The sequence below is a fragment of the Dermacentor silvarum genome, chromosome 5 (assembly GCF_013339745.2).
Source record: "Dermacentor silvarum isolate Dsil-2018 chromosome 5, BIME_Dsil_1.4, whole genome shotgun sequence".
Classification (NCBI taxonomy): domain Eukaryota; kingdom Metazoa; phylum Arthropoda; class Arachnida; order Ixodida; family Ixodidae; genus Dermacentor; species Dermacentor silvarum.
The window spans coordinates 43,145,189-43,158,797 of record NC_051158.1 but is presented as its reverse complement, the minus strand read 5'-3'; the positions used below and the strand labels follow the sequence as shown (position 1 = coordinate 43,158,797).

The following is a 13,609-nucleotide window of genomic DNA, read 5'->3' as shown; positions in this document are numbered from 1 at the left end:
AAAGCTAACTGAGCCGAAATGAACGTGTTTTGAACTTAACCTCGTTGGAAGCCTCGTCTCGGCCAAACAAGCATCAGCAGCGCGCCGGACGCTGCGGACCTGGTCACGCAGCGTGGCACCATGTCTCGAAGGAGGCGGTGCAACACCCGCGCCGCGGAACTCACGGACCGCTCAGCGCTAAAAATCACAATCAAGTGTATGTTGAACTGTTCTGCCTTTTGAACGTCTCTATTGGAAATGACAAATCAAACTTCGTACTAAAGGTTACAGCTTGAGCGATATTCTGAACACACACTAAGAAGAAATCGGAATCGATATGTTCTTTTGTAATTTGTTTGGGCAGTAATTAGCGTATGTAATGCGGTCCTGTAAAAGGGGCTGACAGCCAGAGACCGCACTTTCTTTGCATGCACCATGAGGTCATCCTGGCGCGTCTACGCTCTCAACCCGAGAGAAATAAATAAAATAAAATTTCTTGGGCATGGTATAGGATTCGAAAACGGGTACCTATGGTCCGAAGGCGAGCGTCATAAGCACTGCGCTATATACCCACGCTTGCACAACGTGCATTTATGGGAACCATGTGGTTGCATTGTACTGACGATTGCAATACAACTTCCTTTGGGAGAGAGTAAGAGAAAATGAGAGCGAGAGAGAGAGAGAGAGAAAAGAAAAGAAGGTGAGAGAAAGAAAGAAAGAGAGAGATAACCTAGCTACAACGAAGAGACGCAAGCAATCGGCCAGCTTCGCTGTGTCGTGAGCTTTGCGCGGCCTAGTGCAAGCTTTTGCCTTTCTTATGCTGTTTATTATAATTATGATTAGTACTCCTTGAGAACTTCACCCAGTTTACGGTCTGTATGCCCCTCCGTCCATCCGCGTCTAGCCTCTTTCATGTGAACTTGTGTCACTGTGTGGTGGTGGGTTGTAGCAACATGCGGCTTTAGCCTAGCGATCAAGGTGGACAACTGCTCCGCCTGAGCGCGTCTTACATTGTTGCTGCGGTATTTCGCCACATGTCCATCAAAGCTAGAAGACACGTGATCAATGTTCCAAAGGGTAGAGCGTCGGGCTGCTCTGCTCTGGAAATTTAGTTCGAAACCAACTGTCGGACTAACTTGTGTCACTGAGTATGTCACACTCGGCTTGTGCCGCTCTTCACTGAAGATATTTCACGTGATCTTAGGATCACCAGGCATTTGCGCTATTTAGTGACGCTCTTTCACGCCTTCTTGCGCCAAGGGTATGCGCAACTTGGTATGTTCCGGTCTTCAGTGAGCCTCTTTAAGCTAGCTTCGGCCACTGGGTATGTCAGTTTTCATAATAGTATTCATCGTAAGATATAGAACATATCGCCACCAATTACATACCAATCATAACAAAGATTCCCAATCTCATTAATGTCTGCAATCATCTCCAAAGGATGGATGCGTTGCCTATTTCTTCTTATTGTTATTTTGATTATGTGATTAGCATTCTTTGGATCTTTCGCGCACTTTTCGCGGGCTATCTGTCTACCTATCTGTGTATCTAACCACTGTCCCACCAGCTTGGATCACTGGGAATTTCATGCTCTAATGGGTAGCTCATCGGATTGCTGTGCTGAGGAAACAAAGTTTCTTGCCAACCGTCGGACCACTTTGGGGTCAATGAATATGTGGCAATGGGTATGTTCCGATTTTCAATGAACGTATTTCGTGCCACCGTGGGTCACAGAGTGTGCCTTACTGGGTTTATGTCGCTCTTTGATGAATCTCGTTGACGGCAGCCATCGCTCTTTGTGCGGTCCTTAACTTGTTCTCGAGCTTCTTTGTTAACCTCCAAGTTTCTGCCCCATATGTTAGCACCGGCAGAATGCAATGATTTGACAGGCATTGCCAAATCCTGACTGGCAACTTACCTCTGTCGTTGAAAAGGTACCCCGTAAATATTTCGAAATGCTAAAAAGCTCGTTAGCTTCAGAACACTCAATGCGAATTACATTATACTTACTGAAAAGAAACAACATGGATGTGTATTTTAACCTCGGTGCGCCCTTATCGTAATGGGGAGGGAGCCTGCTAGCGCCCCTTGCGTGCGGCAAACCTACTAAACACGTCAATGGCGTCTGCACTAGGTATCCAGATACATTCCCCATGTTCTACCCTTATTTTTTTCCCAGAGCTTCGTTGCACAGGATTCTAGATTCACAGTACGTGGTGCTTTCCGGATTTCAGGGCATTACCTTACATCTGTGGGGGAATTGCTCAATCGAAATTTTCAATAAAATCTGGTTTTGGTACATTGTGGCTTCATGATACTATTCACGTTGCAGCTGAGAGACTCATGCGGCCCTTCGAAGTGTTTCTTTTTCTTGCGACTCCTAGACAACGCAACCATAAGCCAACGTCGCGCACTGTTATCGTCAAAGTGGAAGTTGGTGACATGACAGGGACTGTTGGAATGCAAAGTGGGGAAGCAGGCGGTAATTGAAGGAAAAAAAACGGAGGGGCATGCCTCAAACACCTGCGTTTAAACTGACTGATGACGCTGCGCACTCGGGGCAGGAGACAAATCGACACAGGAGAAGGCAAATTACACAACATTCTGGACTGACGTCAGTCCAGAATGCCCTGGAGCAAAAGTGTATTGCGGTCCCATGCCGCCAGCTTCCCAATAGCTGGTCGTCTCGTCGAGCGTCTTGAACTATCGTAGTTGCCTAGCACCGTGCTGATATCGCGCTTGTACCTGTTTTACCGGTAGGTTCCCGGCGGTAGCAACCGCCTGCTTCTCACAGCAGCGGCTGATGGTTGACTATTCTACCAAAGCGTCGTGGGGACCGGGGGTGCCCGGAGACCCTCGCGTAAATCTATATGGCCTCTTTCGACATGATACCGCATATAAACAACCGAGCGCTAATTCGGGGTACCTCTCTAACCATTCGTGTGTATTTTAGGTGGTACATCATGTCTACATGTGAAGACATGTTGCACCTCAACGTTGCTTGTGCTTTCTCCTTTACGCATAACCTGTATACATAGTCGATATTGGGCCGGCTACTAGCTTTTAAGTGATCGGTCCAAGTAATATCTTGTACATTTAGTTTGGATTCCTGAATGAATTGTGTTTACTTCTAATAACGATAGAAACACTCGATTTGTTTTCAAGAGGCTATATAGTCAAACACACAAGCCTCGCATAAATGTGTTCATTGAAAATAAGCGTTCATAGGGGAAATGTTGCATTGTAACATTGTGTTGTTAGACTATGAACAGACACTAACAAGAAACTCGACTCCAGCTGTGTTATTCAATTACCCTTCTAACTTACAAAATAAGGGTGCTTTCGCTTTGAGCAACAGGTATGGAAAGCCATAAAAAACACAAAATCATTGGTGGCCGGCGATGCCACACTAAAATTCTCGCACAAGTTTTCCACGACGTCATGGAATTTTACAGCATCTGATCGGGCATAGTTTACATTTTATTGGTAAGGATGGAAAAGTATTGTATTCTAGCTCAACCGAAGACACAACTCGGCAAGTTTCAGGAACTTGTACTGGGCCACAACGGCACAAATGTGAATAAAGGAAGAAAACGTAAAAGGCGTGACGCCTCACGCTGACGCACATGCGCTGGGGCATCGGTGCGAAATTCAGCTAAGGGAAGCGTCAACTGCATTTGTACTATTAATTATCCACCTTTTACCCCTAAGTTGCAGAAAAATACTGCTTTTAAGGATTAGTTTATTAGTGTAATCTAATTTAGTGTTTTTATTTAGTGTCCGTTTCTAAGTTGTCAAGTTTGAGTCAAAACATTATGATTGAGCCTTTAAGCGCTTAAAAAAATGTGGTTAATTGAATTCCGAGGTTTTACGTGCCAAAAGCACGATTTGATTATGAGGCATGCCGTCATGAGGGACTCCTTATTAATTTGGACCACAAGTAGATTTTTAACGTGGCCCCAGTGCACGGGACATGGAAGTTCTTGCATTTCGCCCCCAGTTATTGCATTACCCGGCGAGTAAAAAAAGTAAAAAGTGTTTTAAATGCAAGGTTGCTCTTGACCAGCTTACCGAACAATACAAGTTTCCTTTCATTTTTGTTTAGAAAACTTCAGTTCCCATTTTGTTATTTCTTCAAAGACCAAGGACTTCGCTTCAATATCGGCGAATCGACAGAAACAAACAGCAAGAGCACCAAGAAAAAGTGATGCCATTTGCAGAGGCTTATGAAACTTCCTTAAATTTTATCGCCTGTTCTTTTTCCCTTTTTTCTATGTTTAGTATACAGCATATATAATGGCACCATTAAATGTGCATATCTCCAGTCTTCAACAGGCAATACCAACGTCAAAAGCAAACGCTGAGCGCCACCGTCTACGTTCGTGCTGGAGCAATTGAACATAACGACGTGCAACGCATCCTGCTCGTAATGATGACCCTCTCTTCAAAGTTGATGGGCTCTTACCAGTATAAAAATAGGAAATGCTACGGCAACCAGGCAAAAAATGAAGATGCTGACGAAACTGAAAGGCATTTAACATCGATTTGGTAAATACTGTACATATAACGCAAATTTTCTCATAACGAAAGGAATATAAGTGAGCCTGATATTGAAGTCTAAAAATATTGAACAGCGATGAAGCAGAGAGTAGCCTCATGGTTTTGATGTGGCGCTTACATCAAGGAACATTAGAAACTTCGGGAAGAAAAACATGCCTCAGGCACTTATAATAACGAAGCTTTCTTTAACTGCCTCGAAGCACGTATCAAACGCATAGCCAGTCAGATGATGCTTCACTGCATAATAATGGCGTTTTCCTGGGCTTTCAGCCATCTGACCCAGTTGTGCTCTCCTACAAGCAGTCATGCGCTAGTCGTGCTGTAAACAAAAAAAAAAAAGAAACTTAAAGAGCTGTGCCATATAAAATGTGACACCATGGTAAAAGTCTTCTGTCTAGCAGTCCGGGTCCCTCCTGTTTATCGCACTCATGAAGACTTGGTGGCTGTTAATGCCACCGAGCATGTTACTTTCTTTAATTCAAGAGGGCGCCACGCTCCCGCATGTGGCAGGAGCATGGCACTATATATCTTCGTGGAAGCCCTCGGCAATGCCTGAGCAATATTACCGGCAAGATTTCTTTTTGTGTGCGTGATAGCTTTTCCACCATACATTCGCTTGCTCGCCATGTGTTTTCTTGTTTTTTAAGCGCCGCCTTGACCGGCTGGTTCTTCTAGCCGTGTTGCTCGCTTATTCCCAAGGCCAACGAACACTAAGCAGTCGCAAAAGATTAGATGAGAAAGTAGCTAAGCAGCCTTTGAAAAAACGAAATATAAAGTGTGCTTAAACAGTCAATACCGAAAAAAAGCAGAGCACCGAACTGACAGATTGGGCACTTTCGATGATCAAACGCAAGTCAATGCAAGAATACAAAAAAAGCACACACACACACAAGTGTTTTACATAAGTATTACATAGAGAAGCATAACTTACTAGTACAACAAAACTTACTGACTCCCTTTAGGATCATTTAAGACACTCCAAATAAGCTTCGCTCACTGTTATTTTTCTATCACCACTTCAACCCTAGTGCAACAGAGCCATAGAAACCACATATGCGCACCCCATGCCATATTCCGGCGCATTCCCGAGCGCATGCATATGCATAGTACGTGCCTCGGAACCGAAGGCGGGACGCAAAACGCGTTTACGTCCCAATGGACCAACGTGCTCGTACACATACAAGCCCCAAATGGAAATTTGCCGCGGAGAATATTCGCGCATCGTTGATTGTATTGTATTCCATGGGGATGGAAAAAAAAAGAGAGAAACTGGGCTGGAGAATATCACATTACGCAAGAACCGTTGTGGGCCGTACTAACAACAAGACGCTTGCGCAAGCAACATATCTTTGGCTGACATGGGAGCATCGCGGGACGATTCTGGGCTTCTGGTTGTTTGCGGTGCGCGCCGTATTATCGAACTCTTCATCTGTAGCCTTATAAAGGAGAAAGTGGCAATCAACTTTCGCGAGTTTGTTGTCCTTTGGGACTTGGGGGAAACATTTTTATGGCGCCCTTCCTGTCCTGCGAGTGATTGTTTGTTACCTTGGATAAGGTCCCTTTTGTTTTTATCGCGATAGCAATTATACGAGCACTCGAAGCGGATTCACGCCGCCGCCGTTGGTGCCACCACTGTCACGTTGTTTTGGTATGGACAGCGCATGCGCGGCCCACACGCGGAGGTTTAGAGCGTCTTCAGAAGGGCGCTGTACAAATGACTGCATAGAAAACGAGGCCAAGTATGCGCACCGTATGATCAGGCAGTGTTGTACGGAACGGCGTTCCTAGAACTAGTTCCTTCTGGTAGGAACGGAGGAACGCCACCGTTTCGTTAAGGATCGGTGCACTGTGACGGTAACTCGTTAGGTTTACGAAGGAACGGCAGAGGGAACGGCTTTGCTTCTTAAACGTTCCACGGCATTGAACAGACGCACGCACGTATACGCAGTACATCCTGCAGGGCGGATGGGCGACCGCGTGAGGCGCCAAGAACTACCGCTTGCCTGTCACGTGAATGCCGCAGAGGAACGATGACGTCAGGATCGCAGCGAACCAACTTTTCCTCAAGTACAACACGGCAGTACTCTCAAGCGCTTTGGTGGAACGGCTCTTCAACACTGCCAGCGAAGTGCTGACGAAAAAACGGGTTCGTCTGTCGGACACCAAAATCGAGAAGCAACTCTTGCCGAGTTCAAACAAGGGACTTTACTAAGTTGCGAATATGCATTCTGGATATCTTTTTTTTTTTTCACTCATACTGCAATAATGAATCGGCATTCATTCAACGCCTATGTATTGTTCCTTTCGATGCGGTTTCTTATGCAAGAAATTTAATTATATTGGTGCACGTGAGTGACTTTCTATTTGCACATCTGAAGCGCAGTATCCTGGCTCCGCACTTGAAGACCGAAGCGGAAAGTGCCATATGTGTTGCGCTTGTAATAGACCAGCACCAAAGTTGCAGTTAGAGATGTCTGGAGTATGTCCGGTGCTCCCTGAAAAAAATCGGCTAAGAGCGTTTCTATGGAATCTTTTCATCTCCAGATAATCTGCTGCCAGTGATGTTCAAATTCGTATAACATGTTTAGTTCGATGCGTTTTTTAAAAATTAAATTGCTCACTTTATTTCGCTTCAGGATTATCCATCACTATATTAAAAAACAAGTGGAACGTTAATATAACGACAGGTTCCAATGTTCGAAGTGTAATGGAACGCAATAAAGGAACTTTTAACGGGAACTCGTTCCAAGATAGGGAAAGAACGAGGAACGAGCTTTCGTTCCTGTTTTAGAGGAACGTATACAACACTGTGATCAGGGACGTATTCTGCGACAATCACTTCGGCGTTTACTATCGCCTACACGTGACGTAGTGCTCAACCAGCCAAACAGCGTGCGCCTGATGGCCGAGGCGTTAGTATCACCGAAAGTGATCATCGCATAATACGTCTCCAGTTCAATTGGATCAGCCGGAGGCAGCGCAGTAGCATTCTGGCTTTCAAAACTATACTCGCCGATAAATTTCTGTGCCAATGAAGGGAAAGCTATGGAAGCAAAGCGCGCACAAGTGAGAACGCTTCTGAAAAGAGTCCCGCGTTTTCTTCCATGTTGGTTTTGGCCGGGGAAGAGAAAAACACCCTAATAGCAACAGTTGGGTAAGACAGAACCACGGCCGCTGGATAAAAAAAAGGATAAAACACCTTTTTTTATCCAGCGGCAGTGACAGAACACACCACTGAGTGTAAATGTTTACTTGTTTTGCTGCTTTTCCCTTCCGCGTCTGGGCAAACGCGAAACCGTCGCTCGTGGAAGCTGCGTCGATTCAGCGTCTGTTCCGAGCAACCAAAATCAATATCAAACGCTGCCGGACTACTCGGCGTGGTAACACATGTGCAGCAGCCACGCGCCCGTAGCTTTCCCTTCATTGCCACAGAAATTTGTCCGCGAGTATATTTGGAACTCGGCGATGAACGAAATTGCCGATTTTGTTAACGACTTGACAAGAGAAAAATTTTAAGTTGGAATTGTCTTGTTGTGGCTCTGCTAATCAAGCACCGATGGAGCTTCTAGTAAACAGCTTTTCCAAATGATTGGAGATCACAGAGTGCGCTGGCGGGAAGTCGTAAGACGCTGTTCACGAAAGCTCTGCTCCATCTCCGTTTATCTGAATTGAGCGTGATCTGGATTGATTGAAACATTTCTTTATTATCCTGCTGTTCAACTGCAATCCAGCATGATACGATAGAGTCGAGACGGAAGACCTCTTAGCAAGAGTTTGTGAAAGTAATAAGTACTATTGCAATTATAGTTTCACGTTCTTTATCAATTTACTTTTTATACAATCAGGTATGTCCAGAGGAAGGACCCTCTTCTAACTATAAAAAATACGGCGCGTCTAATAGAATTCTGTAAACAATGTGTAGTCAGAAATGGCAGAAAAGCTTGAGATATAGTAGTGGTTGAACAGAAGCAGATACTTTTCGGTATTTCACAAAGACCTGAACATAGGAACCGTTATACATTTTGGGCATGCGTGCAGCTTTCAAACCGCCTTATTAGTGTAGGGAGCGTACATGCAACGCTCTGTTGCATGTAGGCTGCCTATATTCGTGATGTATGGTGCGTCAAACGTTCCTAGGCTCGAGAAGTGGTGTAAAACAAGCACAATAGCTCCAAGCCCACGGCCGCACGCGGCATTGGCTATGTGACCTAGGTAAATTTAATTTACATCGCTAAGGTTTCTTTTAAAACGAAGCTTTATATGTCTAGGCGAAATAGTATATGGCTAGGCGAAATCGCCTGTGTACAGAAAACTATCATCATCAGCATTGCCTCGAGCGCGGTCGTCTTCTTCCGCAGCTGGCATGCATTGCAGCTCATCATTGCAGCGTAGAATTTCGCTTCTCTTCTGTCGTCGTAATGGGGAGGCCGCGTTTTCGGGGGTATGGGCCATTGCTTAAGGAGCCATTTATTGTCTTACGTAACGGACAAATTTAATTTTCAGGAAGTGCAATTTTTTTAAATTATGGAGCTTTACGTGCCAAAACCACGATCTGATTATGAGGCACGCCGTAGTGGGGGACTCCGGAATAATTTAGACCACCTGGGGTTCTTTACCGTGCACCTAAATGTAAGTACACGGGTGTTTTTCGCATTTCGCCCACATCGAAATGCGGCCGCCGTGGCCGGGATTCGATCCCGCGAAAATTTCATTTCGAAGAATCGCAAGCGGCAACGGGCGGGCGAATGCTGCTAACCACGCCGCCGAGCTAGCTCAAGAGATCGAACGCAAGCTGCAACGTTGTACTGCGGGCATACCGTCAGTGACGTCATTTCTCTCCGTCGCAGCCGAAGGTGCGTACCCTCATAATTGAGAAATGCTTTAATTAACCCTCGGGGATTAATCCAGTGGCAAACACCGGGGCCCCACGTTTCAACTTCGGTGGTTATTAACCATCTTCACGGAGTGGAAGGGCCGACAAATTTTTTTTTAGCTACAGTTTCACCCAATTTCACGGAGGTCATTGGTGGGATGCTGGCGGTACTTCGACTGTCACCTCCGATGCCAAGGTGCCTATGCAAATGGCCCATGTCGTCGCACAGTCAAGTTACGGGGTGTATTCTTCGCTAAACACTAACTACACCCCATCTCAAAAGTTGTTTGCAGCAGTACAGAAGCTGCAGGACTTCTCAGCCAAAAGGAATTCGAGGTATACGACGCGCATGCGCGGTGGTCCTACAGTGTCCCGTGTCGCTGTAATACATCATGTACCAAGCGAACGTTGAAAGAAAAACATGTACGCTAATCCTTCCATTATTCAGACAGTTATGCTGGAAACAATGCATTTATGACGAATCAACGTATATGCATATCTAAACGCATAAACTACAGCTACAAATTGGGCTGTTTAAGGGCATTGTTCTCTGCGGAACTACTCAATAAAACAACGAACACTATCAGAAATTTTTTTCCCTGCAACAAAGATACGTCTGGAAGCCCATCATCCCAAAATCGAATAGCTTTCTAGATGCGTTCGGCTTCTCGCTTAATATGGCAATCGTCGATAGTTCCCGCACAATATTCTTTATGACAGCAATAGCTGCGTGTATTTGTTCGCGTACATTTATCTTTATCGGGGCATCTTAATAAATAATGGAGTGTGCTACGTAGGTTTCACGATCTTTAAGCGAGTCATGATTCGACAAGTTCAGAAGCCTCATTCAGAACTGGCCTGCTATATACTCTAAGTGTCCACCAAGGGGACAAGTCCATTTCATCTGCTGCTGAAGTTCTGATTGGCTGGCCTGGGGTCAGATGGAGACGTGCGTCCTCAGCCAATTAGTAGTTCAGCTGCAGACGAAGTGGACATGTCCACTAGGTGGACACTTAGAGAATACCCCCGTGGTGTGGAACTACCTGCAAAGCATCAGGCAGGCACGTCACGAATGGAGCTCAACGAAAGGCTCTATCAGCAAGCATTAGGGCCAATAAAAGAAGCGAAAGTGCGCCAAAATATGCTCTCTTGGTTAACGTGTACGTGACTGTATGGGCCAATAGACATTAACAATAGTTCTTTCTCAATATACAAGTGGGGTGAAATGCTGAATAGATTTAGGCAGCAATTTTCGTGTTGATGTCGCCAAGAGGCTGCCCTTAACTCGTGTTTGAGAACAGGCCTTCTTCATCGATAGCATTGTCATCCATAACTATAATAGCCAGCGCGCTTGGCAGACGGGATGAAGTACCCAGTTTTGCGTTCAAGTTTCATGTAGAATTCATTACTATTGTTTAGTCTTTTATTGATTCCTTGCTGCCTACAGTTTTGCCGAGAGGGAATTGAACAATATTCAACTGCATCTCGGCCAAACTGTAGGCAGCAAGGAATCAATAAAAGACTAAACAATATATTACCCGCCGGGGTGGCTCAGTCAGCTAAGGCGTTGCGCCGCGGCGGCCGCATTTCGATGGAGGCGAAATGCAAAAGCGCCCGTGTGCTTGCGTTGTAGTGCACGTTAAAGAACCCCAGGTGGTCAAAATTAATCCTGGAACCATCCACTACGGCGTGCCTCATAATCAGAACTGGTTTTGGCACGAAATAATTGAACAATATTATTGAATAAACTAGAGACATGTGCGCAATGTCTAGCGAAAGCGGTCATCAACCGCTCTATAGTGGTCTTTGTCCGTTAGTGTTCCACAGACTTCCCTGCGTTTGCCTTAGGGACCGTCTACAGAAAATAGTGAACAGAATATTTCCAGGTTGTAGTTCCAAAGTGTGCATCTAGATGTTCTATTGCTTTCACTGAAAGGTATCTGTACACACTGTACACTTTATTTATATATACTTACGCAAGAAGGCATTGGTATGCTTTGTTATTTGTGCGCGCAGATTTCTTTCTTCACGGTTACCCGAATGATCCCCCGGTGCTTCGCCCACTCATCACCATTCACTTCGTGGATATGAGGTGATTTTTTTTTATTCTGCAGCGTAAATTTAAACACGGATCGATGAAATTCTTATCGAGGCTTCACCTTTTATGTTTTTCAACGTGTATCTCTTGTTCAGTTTTTCTTATTTCACACCTACAAGTTGATACTGTGTTATATCGCTTAAGAAGTACGTCAACACGATTTCAAGTGCTCTTTTGGCGGTGTTTATTTCTCGTGGTCAGTTGTTGGCATCACCTTTATTTTAACGTTTACTTTGTGAATGCCTTTCCATTTTTTTCTCTCTTCTTTGCCTGAATCGGGCACCAAGGTAAGATACAAACTGAATATAAAGTGAAACTTACGCTTTAGAAATTGCTGAAGCAATGGTTAGACTAAATTTACGGTGCTAACAACATCATTATTCATTATTGCTTCTTTAGAAAACACTTCCAAGAGGATTTTCCGGGAGCTCCTCTTTGAAAAACGTGTTTACGTGCGAGTGTCTCTCTCTCTCTCTCTTTTTTTTTGTGTGTCTCGAAATCTCGAACCACCGTCGCAGCGCCATACAATTGAGCGTAGGAACTTACGAAACTCCTTCTCCCGTTCAGCGCAATGCGGTGAAACCCAACGGACGGCGCGAATACTTCTGCATTATTCCGTGATTGTTCCCGGTTCCCTGTAAGAGAAAGAAAATTAAATAATGCGTTATTACGGCACAAGACGCTCGAGTTCTTGCGCACGCACTAGCGGCGACTCGTTTGCCATTCGGGGCCACTAACAATGCCATTTAGAGCCTTACATTTCCTTTCAGAATTGTACCCTTTCGGATAGCATCTCGTTATTGCCTGCAGAAACAAAGCGTGCGCTCTTACGCGATTCTGCGAGCGGTACCGTTGTCACTCCTTTATTATTTTAGCATCGAAGTTGTAAATGTTGGAATAGACTACGAGTCGTCTAGCTACAGCCCTTACTGGATGTAGCAAGTACAAAGGAAAATAATTCAGAGTGTTCATTACAAACCCTAACTGCGAGAACGGTTCAAAATGAGATTTCTTAATTTATAACGAGATACATAAGACCCTAGCACAGTAACTGTTTGTACGGTAGAATGCTTTCATGAAGCCCGTAAATATTGCAACTACGCGTTTTGCAGGCTTATTGCAGTCTCTATGAGTTCTTTTTTTTTGTCGTAGCGCTTGTTTGCAATAGAGGTCGTATTGTATTTTAATTTAGTGTAAGCAACAAGCGTAGACAACACGCCTATTGAACTACACTCTCCATGGGTTTTCCCTTTCACTAATTGGAGCCTGCGTGGAATGAATGTCTTTGAGCGTCGGCAATTCCATCGCTGCAGCTTCTTGCAGTGCTTCTAATAACACCTAAATTCTTTTCACATAAGTATCCCTAACTCCGTGAAACATCTTATCTTTGTTCATGAGAGGTACGACTAAGCAAGTGGGACATGTTTTGCAGAAATGTTCCGCTTATTTATTCAAAATTACGCGGAAAGTTATTGAGAACGTAGTGTACGATTGGAAATGATTGTTCGAAACAAGAATGAAATGCCTGCAACAAAGAATTAGGGGCCCAGACTGCCTATTATGAGCGTCATGGCGATCGCAGGGTTGTTGTTCAAGTGTGAGAGGGAATCTTTATATAGGAACGCACAGTGCGCCCAACACTAAACGGCGTCCTTATTTACTTTCGGTAGGTTCTACTACTCACCGCGAATTAGTGTATTCCTTCGGCAGGATGCGTTTTCATAGCATCACCATGACTCAATGTAGAATGCAATTGTGAAGTGAGGAACATTTCTAGTTAGTACATTCTTTGCAACATGGAGTGTGCTTGGCGATGTAGAAAACTAAAAGAAAAATAACATCTTTAGCAGGTACTGAACACATCAGGCTACTCAGCGCCTACAGGCGTTCTATCGACCGTATTTGAGACGAACTGTGCCTTAACGCATACAGATACGTTTCTTCTGTTGGCCACACGCCTCCTCTTCAAGGTTAAAAGTGTGGAAAAAATTTTATTCATTGGAGAGGTGCAACATGGGCGTAAGTGAAATCAGAACAAATTAACAATGAAATTTATACTTCTCCGTTTCCAGAAGGCATCTCAGGGATGAAATAACTTT

At 44.6% G+C, this 13,609-nt stretch overlaps 1 protein-coding gene across 1 annotated transcript in view; it reads right to left on the bottom strand.

Annotated features, from left to right (window-relative positions):
• The window catches only part of LOC119452381 (allatostatin-A receptor), a 30,563-nt gene extending 18,417 nt beyond the window's left edge, over positions 1–12,146 (bottom strand). The window contains exon 1 of the mRNA XM_037714576.2: positions 12,057–12,146. The gene's annotated coding sequence lies outside the window, so the exon portion shown is untranslated. The remainder of the gene's footprint in view (positions 1–12,056) is intronic.
• Positions 12,147–13,609: the final 1,463 nt, after the last annotated feature.